A 26,295-nucleotide genomic window follows, 5' to 3' on the forward strand; every position below is an offset into this window, starting at 1 on the left:
AGGTCCTGGGGGCAGAGGATGGCAATGGATTGTGTTTTTAAAGATGGCCGCCATGCTCTTTCCCGTTCCTGTGCGATGACGCTATTTCCGGTTCCGCAATTTAACGGTCACCGCTAATATTAATAGCTAATACCGCTAATAGCGGTGACCGCTATTTGCATGTAGCGCGAGGGCGGAAGTGCTATCTGCACTTTCGTGGAAGCCGGTAAGGGACTTTTAGGGGACTTTACCGGCACAGCGTTAGGGTCATTAACGGCATGGCGCTATGCTCGTGTCTGCGTACTCGTGATCGTGCGCTATTAGCACCCTCTTGCGAGGGCGGACACGTTATTAGCGCCATGCCGCTAATTTGCGGTTTTTACCGCACAACGTGTAATGAGGCCCATAGTTGTGCTTTTGTCTACATTGACATGTTTTGGGCACAAGCTTATCCTTTCAACATAGATAGTGTGATATAATGATGATGTGAAAAGCCCCACAGAGATTGTGTCAATAATGATGTTAATGATTCTACCCATGTTTCAATAATAGTTCTTTTATTTACTGACATGGATACTATGAAGCAATAGTGATTTCAAAAGTCTGTTAAGTAGCCAAGGGGTATCCACAAAGAGACAGCACACTGAACTTGAGTGGAAGTGAATTTCACTAAACAACATAAAGTTGAGGAAAGGGTAATTCATGGAAATAATGTGCGCCGAAAACGGGGGCGCAAGAGTGAAAATCGCAGCGCACGTGTGCGAAACTCACGCAATCGCCCGTTTCCCGATTCTTGGAAGGAACTGCGCGTGGCTTACCTGGGACCTGCGCCGAATCTGTGTGTGTCTCACACGTCATTGCGGCATCCCGAAGGCTGTGCGCGAGACGCCCAGTGAAGGGGCACACCGCCCAGCGCACACACCTAACAAGGCGGCGGAACACGCAGAATGGGGAACAACACGCGAAAATGTGGGCGTTACGGGGGAAGTACCGCTGCGAAATGCTCGCAACGCCCACACTCGCGCTAACAACACGTTTTCATGGAATCGAACAGGGCAAACCCACGCGCGCCAAAAGACGCGCAAAGCCGGAAACACGTATGCCAGGCGAAAGCTGGCGTAAGCGCCCCCGCTCAGTATAAAAGTGCGCGCAAACAACAAAGAAGCTCATACAGCTACGATGAATGTACCATTCCTCGCAGCAGTGATCGTGGGACACCGCAGGAGGAGGAGGAGGAAAGCCAGGCCCTGCATTTTTTTTACCCTGGACCAGCCTTTTTGGGATGCCTGATGACCAGGTCTATGGCAGGTACAGGTTTCCACCCCATATCATCCTAGACCTGGTCACGGAGTGGGAGGATAACCTCACATCACCCACCCTGTGCTCCCAAGCACTGAGCCCCTTGGAAAAGGTGCTCAATGTACTGCATTTTCTGGTCACTGGGTCATTTCAGCGGACAACTGCCATAGTTGGGGGTGTTTCACATGCCACGCAGTCACGCTGCCTACACCAGGTGTTGGCAATCATGACTGCACACCCGTCAGTCTGCAGGCACATATACATGCCCAGAACACCCGCAGAAAGGCAGGCCGTGGCCCAGGACTTTTACGGGGTGGCACACTTCCCCAAAGTGCTTGGTGCCATTGATTGCACCATGTGGCTCTACGTCCACCTAGGGCCACTGAGCACATCTATCGCAATCGCAAGAACTGGCATTCCATCAACGTGCAGGTGGTATGCGATGCCAAGGGAATCATCACCTCTGTCTATGCAAACTATCCAGGGTCCACCCATGATAGTTTCATATTCAGAATGTCACCCCTAAACCGGGTCCTGGAAGCAGGGAGGCATGGCGACACATGGCTCATTGGTGAGTACAAATGCCTGTGCACATGCATGCATGTCACACACAGAGAAACAGAGAAACCCAACTAATCACAACCATTTTCACCTCCCCAGGGGACAGTGCCTACCCTCTGAGCATCTACATGATGACGCCAATAAGGAACCCCCACCACACCACCCCAGGTAAGATACAACACAGCCCATATAGCAGCGCACATTCGGAGTGCTGAAGTCACGTTTCCGCTCCCTTGACCGCTCTGGTGGACAGCTACTATATGCACTCCCAGTAGCGTGCAGGATCATCGTGGCAGAATGTGTCCTGCACAACATTGCAATACGGCGGGGCGTACCGGTGGACATGGTGGTGCCCCCACATCCCCAACCACATGCACGCCTGCTGCTCATGGTAAGGGAAAGGGCACGTGGCAAGGCAGCCTGTACCCAGCTTGTGGCTTCATTTTTCACCTAAAATCCCACCCCTGCAGAGTGCACACAGGCCTGGCACATACCAGGTGACAATCGATGATGACAAAGGGACAGTCAACTGTCACAACCTTACCACCCTGAGAATGTGTCCCTGGAAGTGCTACATTGTGTGCATCCCTAGCTACTTAAACAAACCCAATCCCGTGTGACCAAAAGGCACACATTCATGGTGTATAATCCACTACCCCCTTGCAAAACAGCACATCCAAATACTGGTATGTCACCTAAACCCTCCCAAACCCCATGTCACCCGCCGACACACCATGCCATGGCATGCAATGTGAAAGCAACCAAATAAATGCACAACACATGACACAACTGTCACAAAGTGCACCGTGACAAATGGACAGACAGTGACCAATCACAATAGCCCAACAGTCCCAATGTGACAAAGCCACCACATGGACCCCTCCCATCTTAAGTTTATTGCTGGTATCTAAAATGTGGCAGGGTACTGCATACAGCATGAAGTGCATCAACAATGGAGACAGGCAAGGTAATACATGAAGATGCAACATGTAAATATGCACAATGAGCAATATTAAAACCAATATACATGTCAACCATGCACTGGAGAAACCATCATGAATCCCCACTAGGGGTGTATACACAGTTTGGACTTCAGACTGGCCACACAACTGATCGAAGCCCAATGCCTCTGTGTAAGTTACTGTCACACGGTGCCCTCCTTGCAAGCCCATGGAGAGGGGAAGCAGGAGTGGCATATGTGTCTGGACTGCAAGCCTCAAACACAAACACAAGACAAGCCTGTATGGGCCCAGCTGGAACACACAGTGGATCCCTTCGGATGCCACACAAAGCAACACACTGTTACATGAATGCACAATAGACAAAAAAAGTGAAAAAATAAAAATCAAAAATGGCCATGGTTGACCAGGGGGTGGGACCACCCAGAAGGGAGGAGGTGCAGGGTGCACCTCAACACCCATATGCGTGGATGTTGAGAAAAAAAAACTCCATGGGCTCATGGCCTGCACGGCTAGCCTATAGTGGGAGAACTGCCGTTGCTGTCATCACCCTCTGGTGCAATATGAGAAGGTGTGCGTGGTACGGGAGGCTGACCACGCATAGCCCTGGCATGCTCCTCGATGGCAGCCAGCATGCAGGTCTGAAAGGTTTGGTTCTGCAGGACGATGGTCCGGAGGTCCCCATGCAGCACCTCTCGGGTAGCACGGAAGTCCACCTGCAAGGCCTCACATGTTGCACAGACTTCCGCCTGCAAGCCCTGACGTGATGCACAGATCTCCTCACGGGTTGCCTGGAGCTCATCCGAGATGTTGTGTGTTAGCTGCTCCATCTGCTGTCCAGCCCGTCTACTCTGGGCCATCTCAAGTGCACCCAGAGTAGCTCTGAGGGAGCTGTTATCTTCCCTCAGGGCATCCCTGTGGGCCTGTGCCTCTGCAGCTATGGCTGTGCGCAGAGCCCCCAGTTCAGCCCGTCGGTCCCTGTTGGCGGCCAACATGTCCTGCCTGTGTGAGCGGCACGTGGACCGCGTTGCCTGCTGCTGGAGCTCCACCTGCCTTTCGGGGGGGGAGAATGGAAGTGGCCACCCATTCCACGGCCTGAGCCATCATATCACATGATTCCCTGTGTTGCTGTGCAATGGCATACATGGATTTCTCCCACACAGTATTACCCAGTGGCGCACCACCAACGTGTTGCCTGACACCACACCTATCGGGCCCAAGGCGACATGGACCTTTCCGTGCTGACGCTGCCTGTGGCTGCAGGATAGCATTCCTACTTTGATCTGCTGCCCCAGGAACAGGAGCAAATAGTGTGGAGCGTGACCCTGCATCCGTAACCGCCACAGGCGGACATTCCAAAAATGAATGGGCCCTTGAGGGGTCTACTCCCAGTGCAGGTGTGTTGGACAGAACAGCATTCATGCCAGAAGCACTCACCTGCGACGGGACATATGGGTCAATATCCGATTCAGCACCAGAGGCATAGAGATCCTCAGAGGTGTACTCAGAGACACCAGTGGACAGGATGGTCTGTAGCACCAATGGATTCTCGTGCATTACCACCCCACGTCCTCCATTGGTGCCTGGTTGGGGCTCTGAATACTCCCCCCCCCCCCTGCGCCATCTCCTCCTCCTCCACTGCTTCCAGTGCCTCATCACCTGCACAAAATAAAAAAGAAGACATGACCACACATGTTAACAGCATATGCCACACACATAGGCATTACAATGTTGACATCCAACACATTAATCAGCCATGTCACACATGACACAAACTCAGCCATGCACGCAGTGTCACCAATGAAGTGGAAGGGGACCCTGAAAGCAGACACTGATTAGTCTAAAATGGAAAAACAACACATGTGCTGCATGGTGCATAGCACCTGCATCACACAGAAGGCTGTGGCACGTAGCATAGACATGGCAGAACTGACAAGCAGGCCCAGATGGGAGTGAATCACTACTGCCCGCCATCCATGTAAAATGCATGTCATCAGACAGTATATGGAAATCACTGTGACAAAACACACGTGTGTCACACGATGCAACAACGCCAGTGTGTTCAAATACAGTGACGGGAGGCACATCGATACATCAATGGTAGGTCACTTTCACATCACACAAGTGAATAGGCATGTTGAAGGTTGAAACAGGGCTCAGAAGTGAGCGGGTGCAGTGCAGTACATGTGTAGGGCCTCAACTGTCAATAAAAAGACAAAACCAGTAATTACAATGTCGTGTCATGATGGCAGTGTAAGGGCAAGTGCAGTCATTATGTGCAAAGTGTTTGCAGTGGGTTGTAGGGATACAGTGAACCCCAAACCCAAGGGCGGGGGATGGCTTGGAGGAAGTGCATGGGTCAAAATGGTCACTCTGAGTCCCCTGTTGTAGCAGACAGTGTGGGCAGGTGTCAATTGCATACTCACAGTCATCTGGGACTACAGCAGGGGAGAGGAGGACAGAAAGCACAACACATGAGTAAGCATCAGAAGTGCCCCCAGACCCGGAAAACCCACAACACCTGTTGCATAGAGGCAGGGAGGCAGTACCAGAGGGAGGCACCTGGCCGACACAGACGACAACCCCAATAAAATGGTCATGATGATCAACTGACCCTGAGTGACCAGGAAAGGGATGATAAAATACCATGAGAAGGAGTAAATACTGGAGATGGAGTTGGATGAGGGGCTTACCCCTGACCCATAGGGGTTTGCTTGGAATGCACATGGTCCATGAATGAACACTCATGGGCACTGTGAGCCTGTGCCATCAGCACAGTCCGAGTGACAGACCCTGCATCAAGGCCAAAGGATGTACCACACAGTACAGGTAGAGTGCATATTCACAGAAAATTGGGAACAGGTTGTTTCAGTAGTCCGCCATGGGAATCAACAGTCCCATGGAGACAGTGAGCTGCTGGGGGATAGAGAAGCAAGGAAGGATGGCCCTGAGGAGGATCAGCTTGCAGGGTGACCTCACAGAGACATCAGTCATGTGACGACAGACGGTGAGTGTTGAGTGGAAGATCATCACAGGCTATCCGTAAACATGTCATTGAGCAAGAATATGGACAAGAGAGGCAGGCGAGTGATTGACATGGAAGGAGGGTGCAGGTGTGTTGATGAGTATTGCCTCCGTGTGCAGCACATGGTCTGTATGCAGTCCGCATCACACCAAGCATGTATCAGTCAAGCATTGCATGGGTCACACATGGCAGTTATGACTACATAGCCTGAACTGGCAGTCAATCACACCACATCACCCAAGCAACATACACATGGCCTGAACACACACGCATGGACACTCACCGGACATCGTCTCAAGATCCAGGAGGTCTCCCACGCCTTGGATCTGATTGTCTGCGATGAACCCTCAAGCGATCACCTCATGTTCAGTGAGTTCATCGTCCTCTGCTGGTGTCCCACTGCCAGTCACCAGAGTAGAGGCGTAATTAGAAGCCTGCTTGTTTTTAGCTCGGCGTTTGAGGTCATTCCAATGATTCGAGCAATCATCAGCTGTGCGCTTCACAAATCCCAAGGCACTAATGCGGTCCCACTGCCAGTGGGCCCTACGCTGAGCAGGCGTAGTTTTGCACCCTGCCATCACCAGCATCTTGCGGCCGTGTTCGGACACATAGCCCACAAGTGCGTCCAGTTTCACATTATTGAAACTCTGCTTCCTTGACATGCTGGAGAGCCGAGCTGTGTCTGGGGTCCCAGCCTGTTCCACAAGAGCACGCTTCTTCCTCTTGAGAGGTGGTGCGGACCCTGAGTAGCTTACGCTGCTCCGGTCAGTATGGGCTGAAGCGCAGGTGGACTGGCCACTGGAAGCAGGCAATGGCTGCTGGGTGCTGTTGCCAGGACCAAGCGCCACAACTGCCTCTGTGTGAGGGGCCAGGACCAACACTGTCCCGGCTGGGTGACTCACAGCCGGGGTGGTGTCAGCTGCAGCTGCCCCTGCAGCCTCCACAACCTGGCTGCTCGGGGCAGCAGATGACATTGCTGCCCCAGATCGACGTGGCCTGGTGACAGCAACTTTCACTGGCTCACGTGGCTTGGACTTCGTGACACGGAAGTCGGCCTGTGAGTCATCCCGTGACCAATACGGGCCGGGCTAGCAGGCCCTGAGCTAGGGTGGTGTCAGCTGCATCTCCCTGACCCGCTGGGGGGGGCATAGCTGTCCCTGAATGGTCCTGGATACTCTGCCCTCATGGGCCACCCTGCCCACGTCGCCCACCACGGCCACCCTGCCCACGTTGCCCACCGCTGCACCCTTGGCCACCCTGGTCATCCTGGCCACGTCCCCTACCGCGGACACCTCTGGGAGGTCGCCCAGCTTTGCCTCCCTTACCACTTGGTGGCCTCCCAACCATGGCACTGATGTACTTGTGCGAATGGGAGGTGCAGAAAACAATTGTCCTGGGCAATTGGGGTGAAGGGGGAAGGGTACTAGATCGAATAGGTACCCCTGTGCTCCTGCAATGCTGTCTGTGACCCCTGGGTAAAAATGACGGGTCACGCAACACTCAGGCACCCCAAAAACTAAAACAAACGTGCATGCGACCCCTCGGTAGCCCTCGTGCATGGAATTAATGTCCCGCAGTACACTGTGGCACCCAGAAACACAAAAAATGCGTACGCGTGGAGCAAACAGGCTACTATGACCTCGTAAATGGGGTACGTGACACACGGGGGCAACCACAGTGAGAATAATACGTGCGCGACAACGTCTGCCTGGAAAAATGTAGAAAAAAACACGCGCGTTGGCAACTCCCCCGCCAAAACAAGAAGTAAGCATTGCCGCAGTAAACAAGAAGTACGCACTGCAACCGTTGTGAAGTAATCGTGTGTGAACCCACAAGAGGAAGAAGAATCACACGCTCGCTCTCCACAAAAAGCACGTACAGCAAAATGGCATCCTACGCAGACCTTTAACCCATGCCGAAAGCAACACCTACGCGCGTCACTTCAGGGCCTTTCCTCGAATTCCACGCTAGCGCGCTGTTTTAGCACGCGCAGAGTCACTCTGCATCAAACTGGCCACAGGAAAACAGATGGAAGAGCTCGCTCCTGCCCACAAGGCCATTTACCTGCCTCCAACGCCCCGAGCTGCCTCCTACGAGCCATCTGCTGCTGCCAGCCAACTCATTGTGCCTGCTGCCAATGTGCCCTGCAATTTGGTGCCTGCACAGAAGACATTGCCAGAGGTCCTGTTGCTGCGACCACCTCTGCTGAAACAGAAGACTCCCGACTGCTGTCCCATCGCTCCACAGCCCAGCCCCAGGACCCAGTTGCCCACCCACACCTGCCTCGGGGGTTGCCATGTCGGACCAAACACCATCTGGGGCCAGTGGCAACCTCCCGGCAGAGAGGCAGAGGGCTGCCAGCTTCACTGCAAATAAAGTTGGCATCCTGGTGGAGCAAGTCCTGCGGCATTATGATGCCCTCTTCTCAACATCGTGCACCGACAAGGAAGGATGGAGGAGGATCTGGGAGGACATCATGGGTGCCATCAACGAGGAGGGGGGGCACCCCGCGACTACATGCACGTCCTGAAGCACTGGGAGGACTTCAGGTCCAAGACCCGCTACAATCCCGGCGCCTCGTCCAGGCTCAGGATGATGTGGGGCACCGGGCCCAGTTGAGCAACATCCAGATGAGGGTCCTGGAATGCATACACCCAGCGCTTCACCACCAGGTCCTCGAGTTGCAGACCCGTCTGGAGTCGAGTGCTAAGTGTCCGTGTGTTCTTGTGCTGCGTAGTGCATGTTAAGGTGTGACTAGAGTGTGCACCTTGGACTTATGTCTGGCATGCCACATGTATGGATGACTGTGTGCAGGGCCATGAGTGTTATTCATGTGAGTCCAGTCAAGCGTGTTCCACATCAATGATGTCTGTGTTGCAATGCATGATGTGCACCAGCATGTGAAGACGCACACATGTTTGCATGCCTGTGTCTGGGCTTGGCCATGCGAGGGGTGTGAGACATGGATGCTTAAGTCACCTTCATGGACATGCATGGTGTACATGTGCGTGTGTCTGAGTGGTGAGTGTGTGACTCGAAAATGCCATGGATGCATGACACATGAGCATCACGATGCGTGATTGACTGATGCGGCCCAGTTGACCATGAATGCACTGTGACGGTAGGTAGACATGGCCAGATGCATGACTGTCCGGTGGTGTGTGTGCATGTGATGTGCATGTCCCATGATGCATGTGAGTGAGGTTCAGCCCCCCTTCTGATGTTCACACAGTGCCTTGGACATGGATGCAAATGTCTGTAGCACGTGCCATTCTTGTATGTGCATGTGTGTTGCTTGCACTGACCCGTGTGTTGTGGAGGGTGATGATGGCTATGACGTTTGACTGTGACACTCATGTGCATTTGCTTTGTATCTAGCAGACATTTGTTCGGTGCCCTGATGCTTGTGTTCAATGTCTCCCTATGTACAGCGGAGACGGCACTGTGGAGCAAAGCGACGGGGATGCCTCCACCTGGGGGAGACGCAAGGCCCAGTCACTCTCCCATTTTGCAAAATCATCCGGGAGCGAGGGGACTGGTGCCACGTCCGTGACTACGGCCGCGGAAGGGGCAGGTGAGCCCCCACAGGGGCAGGACAATGCGGAAGACGGTGCAGAGGCATCCAGGTTGGTGGTGGTTGAGGAGGAGGTGGAGGAGGCTGCATCAGACCCGCACATGGGGCCTGGAGGGGGTGAAGCCACCGGTGCAAGTGGTGCAGTCCAGGGGCAGGGGCAGGAGGCAGCGCAGGTCGCCGCGGAGGGGCCTGTGCCTAATCCTGTCCCTGAAACTGAGACTGCATCACTGTGCACCGGCACGCATGCCTCAGTCCAGGCCTGTCTGCAGGTAGAGGATGAGTCCACGTCAACTGACCTTCCTCTACCTGCGGATGTGGCAATCCGTGACAGGGTTGAGCCCGTCCTAGTTGCACACATGTATCATTCGTAATGATGTGCGTGCTTCCTGGCAGGACCACGCACGTCTTCACGAACAGACGTGTGCCATCCTGAACTGGCTAGGACGGCTCATTGTCGCGGGTTTCCTCCATGTGCTGGGCGCTCTTGCGACCCTCTCCTCCTCTTCACCCACTATGCGCCAGTCGTCCTCCATGCCGTCTTCCGGCCCAGATGACACCAGGGCCCCCTGTGGACCTGCCCCAGCCACCGCAGCAAGGCTGGTGGAGATCCCATCCCTGCCACAGTCGGGAGACGGAGGTTCAGCAGAGGTGGTCACCCCAGCAACAGGACCCCTGGCAATGGAGGTTGTGCAGGCACCTTCGAGCTGGGCACGTGCACGATGGCCCCGGGGGTTGGTATCTTCCCGGAGGCAGTCGGCATCAAGGCAGCAGCAGGCTCGACGTAGGAGGCGTCAGGACTCGGGGCCAACTACATCACGAGGGCAGGCATCGGCCAAAGGCCAGGAGGGCCCTGGGCAAAGTGTGTCTTCCGTGTGGCAGCGGATGGGCCGACAAATAGGTGCAGAGCGGTGGCAGGCAGAGAGGGCACGGCTCAACATGGTCAGGGTGGAGAACTCCATGCAGCAGGCATTGAGGCGGGCAGAGTTCCTCGAGGAGACTCTCAGGGAGTTGGTGGAGGGCATAGCAGCGTTCCTGCGAGCCCTCGAGGATAGAGCACAGTCCCGCCTCCGGGCAATAGACACAGAGTTCGATGATGCCCTGGCCAAAACTCTTGGTACCAACAGTGAGCCGTAGGATTAGCCCGCAGCCATTGTAAATAGTTCTTTAGTGTTAGGTTTCCTTTTTTTTCTTTTTTCTTTGGAGTCCATGGAGATTGCTTCACTTTTTGTATATAGTTTGATTTTTATAGGGTTTTCGGATGTTTTGTCTGGTTTTGGGATCATGGACCCTTCAAACTTTCCTTGTATATAGTTGGAGTATTGTGGATTTTTTTAATTTTTTTTTTCCCATGGAGTAATGGTGTTTTTTGGTTTACGTTTGGAACGGAAAACATTTCTTTGGACAAGGACCACCTTATGGATTTTCACGTTTTGGGATTTTCTTTTTGGATTTGGATTTAGATTTCATTTGTCTTTGCATCCATTTCATTTTCATTCTGATGTTTGACTTTCATTTGGTGTATTTTGCTTTTGTTAATACATTTGCATGCAGTTCGACCTATGTGTTGTGTGCTCTCATTTGTTTGGGGCATGTGGCAATCGTCATTGGCTCAGTCATGTGTCACTGCAGTGGTGCCATGTTGGGCATGTCTTTGGGTGCATGCATGTGTGCTTTTGTGAATAACATGCCATGGGGCCTGTACTGGGAAGTGGGGCCAATGGATGGGTGTGGAGTTGCACTGTGGAGGGGCGGCGTGGTGTTGCATTTGGGTGGACATTTGCTGCATGATTGTATGTTGTGACAATGTGTTTGTTGGGGGGACATGGGTCGAGGCCTGCCTGCAGGTTGCCGTCACTGGTGGGGGGACATGAGTCGGGGCCTGCCTACAGGTTGCCGTCACTGGTGGGGGGACATGGGTCGGGCCTGCCTTCAGGTTGCCGTCACTGGTGAGGGGACATGAGTCGGGGCCTGCCTGCAGGTTGCCGTCACTGGTGGGGGGACATGGGTCGGGGCCTGCCTGCAGGTTGCCGTCACTGGTGGGGGGACATAAGTCGGGCCTGCTTGCAGGTTGCCCTCACTGGTGGGGGGAAATGAGTTGGGGCCTGCATGCAGTGTATGGTGCCATGTGGGCTACCTGCGGCCATGGTCACGGGTGATGGGGGGGTCCCTTGTGGTGTGGGCTGCCTGCGGCCATGGTCACGGGTGATGGGGGGGTCCCTTGTGGTGTGGGCTGCCTGCGGGGCATGGCCACGGGTGTAGGGGGGTCCCCTGTGGCGTGGGCTGCCTGCGGGGCATTGCCATGGGTGTAGGGGGGTCCCCTGTGGCGTGGGCTGCCTGCGGGGCATGGTCACGGGTGATGGGCTGCCTGCGGGGCATGGTCACGGGTGGTGGGGGGTCCCCTGTGGTGTGGACTGCCTGTGGGGCATGGTCACAGGTGTAGGGGGGTCCCCTGTGGTGGGGGTTGCCTGCGGGTCATGGTCAGGGGTGATGGGGGTCCCCTGTGGTGTGGGCTGCCTGCGGGGCATTGCTATGGGTGTAGGGGGATCCCCTGTGGTGTGGGCTGCCTGCGGGGCATGGTCACGGGTGATGGGCTGCCTGCGGGGCATGGTCACAGGTGATGGGGGTCCCCTGTGGTGTGGGCTGCCTGCGGGCCATTGCCATGGGTGTAGGGGGGTCCCCTGTGGCGTGGGTTGCCTGGGGGGCATGGACACAGGGGATGGGGGGGTCCCCTGTTGTGTGGGCTGCCTGCGGGGCATGGTCACAGGTGATGGGCTGCCTGCGGGGCATGGTCACGGGTGATGGGGTCCCCTGTGGTGTGGGCTACCTGCGGGGCATGGTCACGGGTGAAGGGGGGGTCCCCAGTGGTGTGTGCTGCCTGCGGGGCATGGCCACGGGTGTAGGGGTGTCCCCTGTGGCGTGGGCCGCAGGCAGCGTGCGCTACTTCTGCGCTGAATTCTATGAATTGGCCCCTGAATGTTCAGAGTCTCTTATTATACAATCTTGGGCTTAATGTGTTTCATGCATTTACCCACCACATGGCCAACCCCATAGTCTATGCAATATGGCTTTAAGGGTTGTCCAGATTCTTTCCCTGGTTACTTCTGCAGCACCACTTGTTCTCTGGTTGCCATATGTAATTGCTCCTCCGTCACAGTCAGGATCAGTATACACAGGTGGAACTTCTCTTCTGTGCTCAGTTTGACTTCACTGGACGGCTGTTCCTCATATGTAGTCAAGCAAAGCAGGGTTGGCATAACTCTCTAACACCAAGCCTTATTTTTCTGTCCATTCTCTTTACTCTTTTGCTGGTCCCCCTTCTCCTTATCACCACACAACACTCTCATTCCTTCTCCCATCACAGGATTGAACCCTTCAGATTGGGACCCCTGACCCGTCTGCCTCCCTTTGCCAAGATTGCCCACTCGTTCCTTCCTAGCCTGTCGGACAAGGCTCTTTCTCACCTCTTCATCCTGATGTTTCACTTGTGACTATTCCTGATTGATGGCTCCCTCCTCTGGCTTCTGTTTGCCTTCAACTACCTCCTGCTCTTCACCTTCCTCAACATTTGAAACTGCAGTAGCTGTAACTACATTACCTGTACTGGGTCCAGCCTCAGCTCCAGTATCATGGCCCATTTGCAAAGTTAGGTACAATCTTATTTCTTTCAAAACCCAGAATTTTCACAACCAACTCTGATTTAGTGCCAGAGACTGTCTGTCATGTTCCGAGTCGGTAGACGTCTCTGGAACCGCTGGCGTTAAAGCTACCATGGTAGTACTGATTAGTTCCCAGAATCACACCTAGCGGTCTAGTTGTTCTGACGTTGTCTGCCGGCAGGGTTATCTTCCCTCCCCTTCCGGCGGACAGTACATTGCAACCCTTGGCTGGTGTCCCGTCCTTTCCTCTTTGGGAGGCATTGCTTAGTTTCCTCTGCTTCCGTACACACGGTACACTTTGCTTCCCTTTTCTTCCCCGCTTCGGCGGCCCTTCCCTTTCTGTCCGTTCGCTTTCTTTTCTGTTTACCTTTTCCACTCTTGTTTTCCGGTTTCCCTTTCTGGACCCTCCGGTCCTTCTCCCCGCTTTCGTTTATGCTTTCCTCCTTGTTGTTCCTCCTTCCGGCTTCGCTTACTCCTGTTTCCCTTCTCATTGCTCCACCTTTGGCTTCTTCTGTTCCCCCCCTCATTGTTCCACCTTTGGCTCCTCGATTTCGGCGGCTCCAGAGTTCCGGAAGGGGGCCCCTGGGTTGTTGGTCTCAACTCCCACGGTGGCTTCATTCCGTGACAGGCCACACCTGCAAATAAAAAAAGGAGCATATGGGAAGGAAGATTACAGAAGCTACAGCAAGAGCACTCGGATTCAGGTGAGGAGGAGGGTGATTCTGCTCAAACCATCAATAAGGGCGACAACACTGACACTGTCAAGCCCCTGTCAGCACACAACTTTCTTAACTGATCCACTTTGGAGGCAATTAAAGTGGTGAAAGTGATTGTGTACATTATATCTAGTACAGTAGGTGACTTATTCTACAAGGCAATCAAAAATGATAGTGTTCTGTTTAAGTATTATCTGGACACACCACCAGTGATCTACACTGTGGTACCCAATACAGATCCTTTTCACAAAACACCCAGATGTTATGTGGAGAGGGTAATCCCACTTCTGCCACCAATTTGTAAGGACTGATTTTCTATACTCTGGCCTGGTGCACAGATGTACAGAAGGCCAACTTATATTGTGACAGGGACAACTCTGGGAAGCTGTAGCCAAACCAGTTCAGGTTGCAGTGACCGGCAGTCTAGGCTAAGTTCTGTAGAGGTGGTGGCTTGTAAGGGGTCCACAATGAGGTCACACAATGGGAGTCACAGATTACACGTAGACAGGATGTATAAAAATAAAATACAGTTATTTATTTATGGCCAAAAAAACACTATAAAAAAGACTACTGGCAAGTAGAGTTATCACACAACACCATTAAACCAAATACATATATACATTCACTTGGCTATAAGGCATAACACATATCAGAAACTCCTGCAAAGGAAAGGTTAGAATAGTAGTTGGCACTCAAGATCCACAGATATGATCCCTAACTAAAATTGTTCAGCCCTAAGTTGTCTGGGACCTTTTGCCCAATTGTTCAGGTAAAAGTTCCACAGAAGTTATGAAGCGGGATAAAAACGCAGGTAGGGTCTCTGGGGTCCATTGAAGGGTTCTTAGGGTTAGGGATCAAGTTACACTAATGCCCAAAAGTAGCCCCAACGTTCAGAAGTCTTGCGCAAGCAAGCACTGGCAAAGCCAATATTGTTAGAATTAAGGTTTATTATAAGGCCATTGACTTATAATGGGAGTATATGGGTAGGTTAGAAGCTCTGTAACTTCCCCCCCGTACTCTGATTCTTCCCCAGACTTGGCAGGACAAAGGAAGAGGGTCTGAGGTTGCTTTTACCGCCAAAAGACACAGTCCTTGATTCACAGGGGTTGCAGGTTCGAGCGGATCTCCGGTTGGTGTCTTTCACTGTTGCAAAGACTCTTGATTGAATAATGCAGCAAAACTCGATGCAGGACCCCTCTCAGGACTTGACTCGCATTAGGTAAGTAATTTAGGACGGTGGTCACCGCAGCACAGCGACGCAAAGGGACTCAGCAGCCGCGGTCAGACTTTGCCTCCTCTCTCGGGTCCCCTCGATGCTAGGATGCCGGAATTTCGCAGCTATTAGCCTCATAGGGCCAGCTGAGGATCCCCCAAGTTTCAGACAGAAACTTGGTACGGTGGCGCCGGCAGCACGGTAGCCCAAATTCGAAGCTGGTAGGCCACAAGAAGGTTCCAGGGCACTTCCGAAGGCTTTCTTTGGCACAGCACCGAGGAGGCCTGTTCACTCCACTCCCAGGGTCGCAGCTCCTTCGCAGGACTGCTAAAGATCACAAGTTAGACAGGGCTCCTCCAGGACAGAGCAGAAGTTGGTTGCCAGGCCTCCTTCAGTCAGGTCTCCAGTTTCTTCGCTGGTCTCACAGCTGGACAGGATACTTGACTCCTTCATGTTTCTCCAGGATCTCTGAGGAATGGGTGCAAGGGTCCTCTTCTTATCCTAAAAGCCAGATAAGAGCTGAAACACCCACTAGCCAATAGCAGGACTAGCCCACAAACACACCCCAGCAGTGGTCCAATCAGGACCCCTGGTGGGAACATTCATGCAAACCACTCTGCTACACTAAAACCAGTTTGTGGATTGGGACCAGACAGTTCCAGCCCACATCCTGTTAGTATTAGAGTTAGTCTTAGCGTTAGTCTAGGGCAAAACAAAAATGCACCCCATTGTACTGCAGTGTAAGCTGCTGTGCACAATGATACAAAGTTACCACAAGTGATACAAAAGTAACCAAAAGCAGAAACACAGTAACACGACTAAGGGAAACAATGTTTCCCAGTACTGACAGCCTGAAGGACATATCAGTTTCCTCATGATAGATGAGCAAAAGCCATTGCAGTGAAGCTTAAGGCTTCAATGCACTGTAAAAAGTACAGGTTAGATTCAAAAATAAAAGCAACATGTTTGGGGGTTCCATAAAGATGGAAGGAAAGGTGCAGTAAAGAGAAATCTTTCCTAACAGTATTCAATCTACTTTCCATTACATCTCTCATAGGCCATAAATTCAGGCAGCAACGCAAGAACATGCTTCTGTATTGGGGTGCTGGAAATTTAGTCAAATGGAGCTCTGGTTCATTAAAATGCTTTAGTCTAAAATCTGTGTTATTGAAACTCTTGTATTGAATGCATTGTTGTTGTGTCACTCGCCAGTCGTATAACCATAATTTCTCTTTCGCTCGGCCAGGATTAGTTGTTAACAAATCTACGGGAATTTCAGCTGCCTCCATCACAGCAAGGACTTGTCTTTTCCACAGGCGCATTGATTTAATGTTTGTGGAATTTAGGACATAGGCTATAGCTGATAGCAAGGGACTTATATCCAATTCTGTAATACATTTCCTATACATAGTGATCATTTTCCACATGCATATGATATTAAGCGACAATAGGCCAAGTTCATGTCACACTATTGCTATTGGTTGGCTAGATGGTAACAAGAGTACTTTCTTCCAGAACTTGCTCCTAACCCTGATAGGCTCTGGTGTCTGCACCATAGGTGACAGACGGGACTATTCAAAGCTTCCTAAAAAGGTCCCATTTCGGGGAACAGCTGAGAGGAGTGCCATCATGGGAGAGGTGCGGGGAGAGGGGAATGACAAGGCCAAGTGAAAGAGACGGATAGAGGGCTGAGGCCATGTGACTATGCAATACGATGACTGGGGAAAATATGTAAAAGCATAAGTAAAAGTAATCTAACCAATGTTAGGACAGTTTTTCTGAAGTACAACTAAGGGCTTAGTATAACCATTCAACTGAGAAAGTACAAGACTCCACTCTTAGTATAAGGCTGCACCACCTGAGTTTGTTAGTTCAGCCTTATACTAAGAGTGAAGTCTTGTACTGTCTCAGTTGAATGGTTTTACTAAGCCCTTAGTTGGACTTCAGAAAAACTGTCCTAACATTGGTGTACAGCGGTGGGATAGGATTGAAGGTACCCAGTGTTGCACACTGGTTAAGGTGCTCAGATTACACTTACCCAGGACACATAGTGACCTTAGTAGTAAAGTACTGTAAAAGCTAAACGACCTATCTTATAATATGGAAACAGTTACAAACATAACCTTAAATGCTTCTATGTCAGAAACATTGAGAATGTTGTGTACTGAGAGAGGCTTGCCTGCTCAAGGTACACAGATTGAAATGATTCAAAGGATCATGGCATGGCAAGAGTTGCAACTCAGTGCCATTACCTCATATGACAGTGCAGAAGGTAGTGGGGCTGCTCTCACTGACAGAGCTGACAGTTCTGTCGCTGCACTTGTCCATGGTGCCCATGATGACAGAGATGATGTGTTGTCCCCTCTGCCATCTCTGATGCTGATGCCATGTTGGAATTCAAGAAGCAAGAACTGCTGTTTAGGCAGAAGGAGCTTGAATTCCACATGGCGAAGCAGAAGATAGAGCAGGCAGAAAACCAGGACAGGGATCACCAGTTGGAACTGGCCAAGCTTCAGGTTTCAAATGGCTCATCCAAGGCATCTGGACATGGGTCTGGGTCCTCCTCTCATCCAAGGTTTCCTAAGGATCTGCTCAGTGTGTATGATGAGAAGAATGACATTATGGACTGGTTGAATGCATTTGAGTATGCATGTGAAGTTCAAGAGGTTGTGAATGCTGATAAGATGTCATGGTTGCTCAGCAGAGTACCCCATTCTGGCTGCAGTGCTATTATGGAGATGGCAAAGGCTGAAAGAGTAGACTTTGCTAAATTGAAGCAGACTCTCATCTTAAAGTTTGGGAAGACTCCTGCCCAATACTTGAAGAGGCACTACTTTAAGGACAGTGTGCTGATCAGTGGAGTTAACACTCCTGCCCTTAGGGATAGTGGGGCCAGCAGAACAGTGGTGGATTCTACTTTGGTAGACCCAGTGGATCTTGACAGAGCATCTTTGATGCCCTCCAAGTTAGCTGATGGTTCCCCTCTCAAGTTCCCAGTAATGCTTGTAAATCTTACTATCAATGGTACTATGGTCAGGATTCCAGTGAGCATTCAGAGGCAAGTCCCAGGTAAGGTCCTGCTGGGGAATGATCTCAGAGACTTAGATCTTGTGGGTGACATAGCAGAGAGAGACCATGCAGAAGGTCACAAACAAGGGCTGCATTGGCCACGACCAAAGCCAAGCCCAGCCAAAAGGGAAACCCAAGGCTAAAAGAGTCAGAAAAGACAGAAGAGAGAAAGAAAATATTCCACCTAACTCACCTACCACTGAGGTGGAGGTAGTTGGTCAAACACCTGACGAGGAAGAGGTGTTGCCGGAAATCCTCAATCCCTGCGACTATCCTGAACTCCAGAGTTTGTTGGTGGAAGGTGATCCTGATAGGGTTGAGTTCAGTAAGGGCCAATGTGAGTGCCCATCTTTGAAAGGCCAAAGCAGACAGGTCTGCTCCCAGCTTGAGGGTGAACCTCCTGGGAAGCACAGGATTTATTGGGAAGGTGAGCTCCTGTATAGTGAGCCCACAGAGTCTACAGAAGGAGACCATAGGAGGTTGGTGGTTCTCCTTGCTGTCAGACCCTCCCTCTTGCAGTTGGCGCATGAAGTCCCCCTTGCTGGTCACCTTGGCATCAAGAGAACCAAGCAAAGGTTAGCCATGCACTTCTACTGGCCCAAGATAGGGATGCACGTAGAAAGTCACTGCAGGAGTTGTGCCACATGCCAGTTATCTGGGAAAAGTGGCACAACAATTCAAGCTCCTTTGGTACCACTCACAGTTGTGGGGGTACCATTTGAAAGGGTAGGGATTGACATTGTGGGCCCCTTGACCCAAAACATCCTCAGGCAATAGGTTTATGCTGGTGCTGTTCGACCATGCCACCAGGTATCCTGAGGCCATCCCATTGAAGACCGTGGGCCTCATTACAAGGTATGCCGGTAAGGCAAAAACGATGCCGGTATGTTAATACCGGCCTCGTTTAGCGTCCCGTCGCATTCCGACACGCAAACCCGGCATTAGCGGCACACTAAACAACGGTGCCGCTAATAGCGGCATAGGCGCGTACACGCGCCCCTTCAGGGAGCAAATACCGGTATGCCGGTAATAGGGGATAATTCCAACCCACGCATACATGCAAATACCGGCATCGCGAAGCCGGTAATCACGGGCTGCACGATGCCGTCCATACAGGCATCGCGGACCACCCGCAAACAGCAAGCAGGATACAAGGCAGCTGCCACAGGTGCACACAATGGAGGCTGTGCCAGTATAAACTGAGCACACCCACACACCACAACCCCCCCCCCACAGGTGTAGGCAATATAGAGTGGCCCAGTCCAAAAGGAGCACACCTACACACCACCCCCCTTCCTGCACCAAAATGCTACCACTAGCAGTTGCAATCATGGCGCTGGAGGATATGCCTATACTACTACAACTACAGCAACAACAGCAACAACAACAACAACAACAACTACAGCAGCAACAACAAGCAGCAGAGAGGAGACGCAGGAGGAGAAGGAGGGTGAGACAGGCCCAGCAATTACCACCAGCGCAGCCACCAGTGCCTCGTAGGCAGCCAACAATCCCTCGCACCAGACCCAGCCCATTCAACCTAACCCCTGAGCTGATCCACACCCTGTACCATCACCACCATAGTGGACATGATACGGAACGACATTGCCAGCCACATAGAAATACGCACTGCCATCCCCCCACTACTAAAGGTGGTGTCTGTGCTACTCTTCCTGGCCACAGGCACCTACCAACACACAGTGGGCCAGCTGCATGGCATTTCACAACCACTATTCTCACGCATGCTGGACCACGTGCCTGGCTGCTCGGTGAGTTGCACAACAGGCCCATGGTCATGCTGTGGGGTACTGATGTGTGCGGATGCAGAAGGGGGGGCCTACTGTACCCTGGTGGGAAAGGAGGGGGGTGGTAGTGCACCTGGGTGGCAATAGCCAGTGATTGGTGAATGCATGCAGATCTAAACACACCTCACCTGAACCAGCCAAACAGAACATGACACATTACTGGGCCACATATCACAAATAATGCATAAGGATGACAACAAGTAAGTGGCACAAACAGGGCACCATGGTGATGGCTAGCAATGCATGACTGAATAGGATGGCAACTGTGGCAATGCGGCTAGTGTGACCATGCATAGTGAAGAGTATACAGCATGAATTGGAGCATAAACATTGTTGCACTATCACAGCACATCTGCCTCAGCATGCATGATTACACCCTGCATCATCTATTGAACCCCATCCAGTGTACCACACCTCATTAAAGTATACATTGCATCTAGGTGACTTTTTGTACACGTACAGGGACATGTGCATGCCCAAACCAAATGGCTGCTGCCATGACTGTGCTCCCTGAAGGTGGCAGTTCAGAGTGACATTCACCTATTTGTATCTGCTTGCAGGTGATGGAGGATATCCCTTGAGGCCGTGGCTACTTAACCCTGTGCGGAACCCGCAGAACAGCCATGAAGAGGAGTACAATCGTGTGCACACTCGTACCCGTGTTGTGATTGAGCAGACCTTTGGCCTGTTGAAGGCGCAGTTCCGCTGCCTAAGCAGGTCTGTTGGGGCACTCCTATATAGGCCTGAGAATGTGGCAAAGTTGACCATGGCCTGTGTCATGCTGCACAACATGTGCGTCCAAAGGAATGTACCACTGCCACCTGACATTGACATGCATGGGCCGGCTGAGGATGAAGGGGATGGAGACGGAGGCGAAGGAGCCCCCCTGCCAGTACGTGATGCATGGGATGGCCATGCTGTACGCCAAGCACCAATTGACGAATACGTTTGAAACGCAGGGACCATGAAAGTAATGTGCCTGTGACACACTGTCTGCATGTGGACATGCACACTTGTTTTGTCAGAAGTGCCCCACTGTACACCATCACACATTAAATGTACATGCACAAAAAGAAGTATGTCCAGCCAATGATTTTCTTGCACACAATGGGTGTATTTTCCAGACACGTGATAATGTGAACATAACCCCCTCACAACCCCCAGTGAACTCCCTCACCCACCCTACAAACCCCAAAAATACCCAAGTAAACTCCCTCACCCACCCTACAAACCCCAAATGTCCCCATATGTAAAACAAACACTGGTCCCTTCACCAACGTGCATTTTTCAAATGTCATTGTCTGCCCACTCTATTTCTTTTGGATTTTGGGATCCGGGGGTGCCATGGTCAAGCGCCATTGCACTCCTCCGCGTCATCCGCACGGGGCTCGATTGGGCCGAGGTAGAGGGGTTGTGGCAGTGGAGGTGTCGATGGCCAGTCCCATGCCTGACCCAAGGTGTGGGCGCTGCATATGAGGCAGGTCTGCAAGCAGGGCCTGCGTAAGTGCCCCCAGACACTCCCTCATGGCACTTGTAGATGCCTCAACAGCAGCAGTGTTGGCTGCGATGGCTGTGGCAATCTCCCTCATAGAGTCATTTCCATCGGATATTTGTTGGCGCATTAGTAGAAGCATCGACTCCCGTCGTGCCTCAACCCTTGACAGGCGAGCCTCGAAGGAGTCGTTGGCTGCAGGAGCACTGGTGGCCGGGGTGGTGGTAGGCAGGGTGGTGGCAGGCAGGGTGGTGGATGCCACCTGTGTGGGGCCCACGTCCAGGGCACAGTCCTCCTCAAAGAGGCCTATGTCTGAGTCTCCAAGGTCCGAGTCATGGAGGCAGGGATCGTCCATGCTCTCGGCCTCTGTAGGGGGCGGGTAGGCTGGTAATGGGGCTTGGGGTGGCTGTGCCGGACATGATGTCACCCTCATTCTCCACCTCTGTATCCACAACGTCCGCGGTGGCTGGCGGAGCGGGAATGGAAACGCCTCCCATTGTTGTGGGTGGCTGCTGCGGACTGTGGCTGCAGGTGTCTCCTGCAGGGTTACTGCCCGGTGTGGCACACTGCCTGTTGCTCTGGGCAGTTTTTTTGGGCTGGGGGGTGGCGGTGGCCCTGGTCCCTTGCCGTGCAGTGGATGAACTTGCACCCCTGTCCTGCATTCCATCTTCCTCATCGGTGCCTGGGGGATAGAAGAGATGCAGGTCATCAGTGATGGTGTCACATGGCAGCTATGATGTATTGCGCTGTGATATGTTCATACATTCATGCATCAAATTATTTCAGGGGTGTGGCATTTGGTGTTCTGAGGGGGCATGTGGGCAATCAATGCATGGCTGGTGGCATGGCATTGGTATGGTGTCTGTGTGGTGAGTTCCATGGGCACGGTTGGGTCATGTTGCACTTGTGTTGGGATTTGGATTGGCACTCAGCATGCTTGTGTTGCAGGGTGTGGCACACATTCTTGACTGGATATGTTGATTTGGGCCTGGGACATGCATTGCCTTGCCTAGTCTCACTTCCACCTCACTTGTGCCACATCATGGTTTAGCCTACATGGATGTGATGGGTCACTCACCTTCTTCTGTGGATGATGCGGCGCCCACCTCCTGGTCTCCGATTCCCTCTATGGATTCAGGATCTATGAAGGTACTGGCGGTCTCCTCCCATGCTGTCAACTTCACTGGGGAGTGTGGGCCTGTCGCCATTGCGGCCCTCCTGTTCTCCGCCAGGATCTTCCTCACCCTGAGGCGGAGGTCATCCCACCGCTTCCGGCAGTCACGCACACTCCTTGGGGTGGTTCCCACTGCCGACACCCTCTGTGCGACCTCCTGCCAGACTTTTTTTTTTGGTTTGGGCCGCATGTTTCATGTGAGTGCTCCTGATCGTGTCCACATGCTGGGCCAGGGTGTCAGCAAGCATGCTTAGTTCAGCGTCTGAAAAACGCTGTTTTCTCTTCCTGGGGGTCGCCTTCCTGGTAGCCTTGGACATCCTGCTTCTATTCTGCCACAGAACAACACGAAAGAACTGGTGGTTGTGGAGGATGGCAATGGATTGTGTTTTTAAAGATGGCCGCCGACACATTTCCGGTTCCTGCGCGATGACGTAATTTCCGGGTCAGTTTTTTGCAAACATGGTAATACCGTGCCGGTATTACTGTGCCGGTATTTAGGGGTTGGTATGAGGCGGTAACGCTATGGGCGGGCCCGCAATGCCGGTATAGGGGGGTTGGTGGCCCTTTACCGGCATGGCGGTATTGCCACTACCGGCATGGGGGAACGCGCATGCTCGCGCACCTGTAATCACCCGCTGTTAGCGGGTTCACACGAGCACGGACCCGCTCATTCCGGCATGCCGGTAATGAACCCGCTTTTACCGGGCAACTCGTAATGAGGCCCTGTGACTGCCAAGTCCATTGCAAAACCTTTACTTGGCAGATTTACCAGGGTTGGCTTCCCTAAAGAAGTTGTGTCTGATAGGGGCAACAACTTTATGTCAAAGTATATGCAGGCTATGTGGAAGGAGTGTGGGGTCACTTACAAGTTTTCCTCAGCGTATCACCCCCAAACCAATGGTCTAGTTGAGAGGTTTAATAGAACTCCCCAAAACATGATAGGGGCTCTGGAAGAGCCCCAAAGAAGAAAATGGGATCTTCTATTACCATGCTTGTTGTGTGCCCACAGAGAGGTCCCTCAGGAGGGTGATGGCTTCAGCCCATTCAAGCTTCTTTTTGGTCACCCTGTAAGGGGACCCTTCGCAATAGTCAAGGAGGGGTGGGAGATGCCTACTCCCCCTATCACTAACAATGTGGTGGACTATGTGCTAGGACTCAGAAAAATGATGGTACTCCTGATGGGTCTGGCTAGTGAGAAGCTGAAGGCTGGGCAAACTCTGGTGAAACATTGGTATGACCAGAAGACTTCCCTCATCAGCTTTACACCAGGTCAGCAAGTTCTGATCATGAATCCTATGAGGCCTACAGCTTTGCAGGACAAATGGTCAGGCCCTTACACAGTGGTGGAGTAACTCCAAAAGTGTTCCATGTAAATAGGCAGAAGGCTTTAATCCCAAGAGTTGAAATAGCTGCACTGCCATTGGCTTCAGACGTAGAGAATGAAGAGTTGGACCCTCTTACTGATCTTTTCCAGGGCAGTCATTCAGACAGCTCCATTGAGGCTGTCCATGTGGCCCCTCACCTGACTTCTGTTCAACAAGAAGAGGTGAGAAGTTTGCTGAGGCAGTTCTCCCCCTTGTTTTCACAAGCTCCTGGTTTGACACCTTGGTGCAAACATGACATTGATACAGGAGATAGTGTACCTACCAAAAGTAGGGGATATAGAATGTCAGATAAGGTGAGATCTTACATCTAGACAGAGGGCAACAGATGTTAGATCTTGGGGTGATTGAACCCTCCAGTACTCCTTGGTCCATCCCTGTGGTTTTGGTTCCAAAGGCAGGTACCTCTGAGCTGAGATTTTGTGTGGATTACAGGGCTCTGAATGCTGTCACCAAGACAGATGCACACCCCCTGCCTAGATCTGATGAGCTGGTGGATACTTTGGGTGCCTCCAAGTACCTCAGCACATTTGACCTCACTGCAGGGTATTGGCAAATAGCCCTAGCAGAACATGCCAAGGAGAAGACAGCTTTCTCAACACCAGATGGTCTTTACCAGTTCAGGTTAATGCTTTTTGGGTTGAAGAATGCACCTGCCAGTTTTCAGAAACTTGTGAATCATGTCCTTAATGGGTTGGATGAATTCTGTCTTGCATATCTGGATGATATAGCAGTTTGCAATGCCACCTGGGAGGATCATGTGAAGCACCTTCAAATTGTGTTGCAGGCTCTTCAGAAGGCCCACTTGACTATAAAGGCCAGCAAGTGCCAGGTTGGACAAGGTTCAATGGTCTACCTTGGACATGAAGTAGGTGGTGGGAGGATACAGCCTCTACCCAGTAAGGTACAAGCAGTACAAGACTGGCCTATCCCCACTACACAAACCCAGGTGAGAGCCTTTTTAGGACTCACAGGGTATTACAGAATTTTTAAGGTAGACTATGGCACCATAGCTGCCCCTCTGACTGCTCTCACAACTCCAAAGAAGGTATCTTGGTCTGAGGATTGTGAAAAGGCCTTCAATGGCTTAAAAGACTCCTTGTACCAGGCCCATGTTCTCAGGGCCCCTGATTACCAAAGACCTTTTATTGTGCAGATGAATGCCCCTGGCACTGGGATATGAGCTGTACTATCACAAGTAGATGAGAAGGGTAAGGAACACCCTATTGGTTTTATCAGTCACCAGCTTAAGGACAGAGAGCTCAGATGGTCCACAGTAGAGAAATAATTTTTCTCTGTTGTGTGGGCCCTAAGGAAGCTGAGGCCCTACCTCTATGGGACCCACTTCACTGTGCAAACTGACCATTAGCCCTTAAGGTGGCTGATGAACATGAAGGGAGAGAATCCTATGTTTCTCAGGTGGTCCAGAAGGACTGCAAAGACGTTTCACCCCATTTGAATAGTGGGAACAACTATTCACGGCACCTCCACCTTATCCTGCAAGTGAGCCTTTTCGGAAGTGTTCCTGGGCCAACCAGTGAACTGATCCGCTTGCGCAGGACCTTTGCTCTGGAACCACCGCCGTCTCGAGTTAACTCTTGAGACTTTGGAGATCGTAAGTACTGTGTTGAAGGCACTCTCCTGCCATGTTTCGTACACCTAGGGACCCTAGGTCTGAAACTAGGAGAGTATGACTGAACCCAAGTACACGCGGTCACTGTGTCACCCAGAGGTGGTGACGAACTTCGTGGGTGCACTGCTGCTGTGCCCCCCTCTGCCCTGAGATGAGCTGCAGTGAAATTGAGTTGATCCCTTCACCAGGAGAGGAGAAATCACCAATGTTCGCCACAGAATCATCCCTGGAACTCAGCTGCTGAAAGCCGCAGAGCCGCACTTTTGCAGCATTTGAACCCGCAAACGAAGTGTACTCGACTGGCGAAGATTGGTCCGGAGTGCGCCTTGGGTCGGTGAGTACTTGCAACCCTTACCGGTGGCCCCTGGTGCATCCATCCATTTTTACGCACAAGTGTCCCCTGAGGGCCACTCACCTTTATCTAGGTAGCCTGTGCTACTAAGATATTCACAATTCTTGGAGCCTTTTTTGCCCTCTTGGGTAGACCCTCCTCGAATAGTGGGAACTTATTCTTCACTAAGAGAAGTGTATAACCAGCCTGCACACCTGTCTGGTCTCAGAGAGGATAAAAGTTGTAGTGTTTTGATGATGCAGTCTTATGCAACCACCTCGAATCTGCCGCCAACTTCACCGGAGATGCCATAGCCTGGGTCCAATCCTTCTTAGCAAATCGCACTATGCGAGTCTTCTCCATCTCCGACTCCGCTGACCCTATCAAAATAACCTGTGGTGTCCCACAAGGATCCTGTGTCTCCCCC

Source organism: Ambystoma mexicanum, chromosome 9 (genome assembly GCF_040938575.1).
Source record: "Ambystoma mexicanum isolate Mex_15411 chromosome 9, UKY_AmexF1_1, whole genome shotgun sequence".
In the NCBI taxonomy this organism is placed as follows: domain Eukaryota; kingdom Metazoa; phylum Chordata; class Amphibia; order Caudata; family Ambystomatidae; genus Ambystoma; species Ambystoma mexicanum.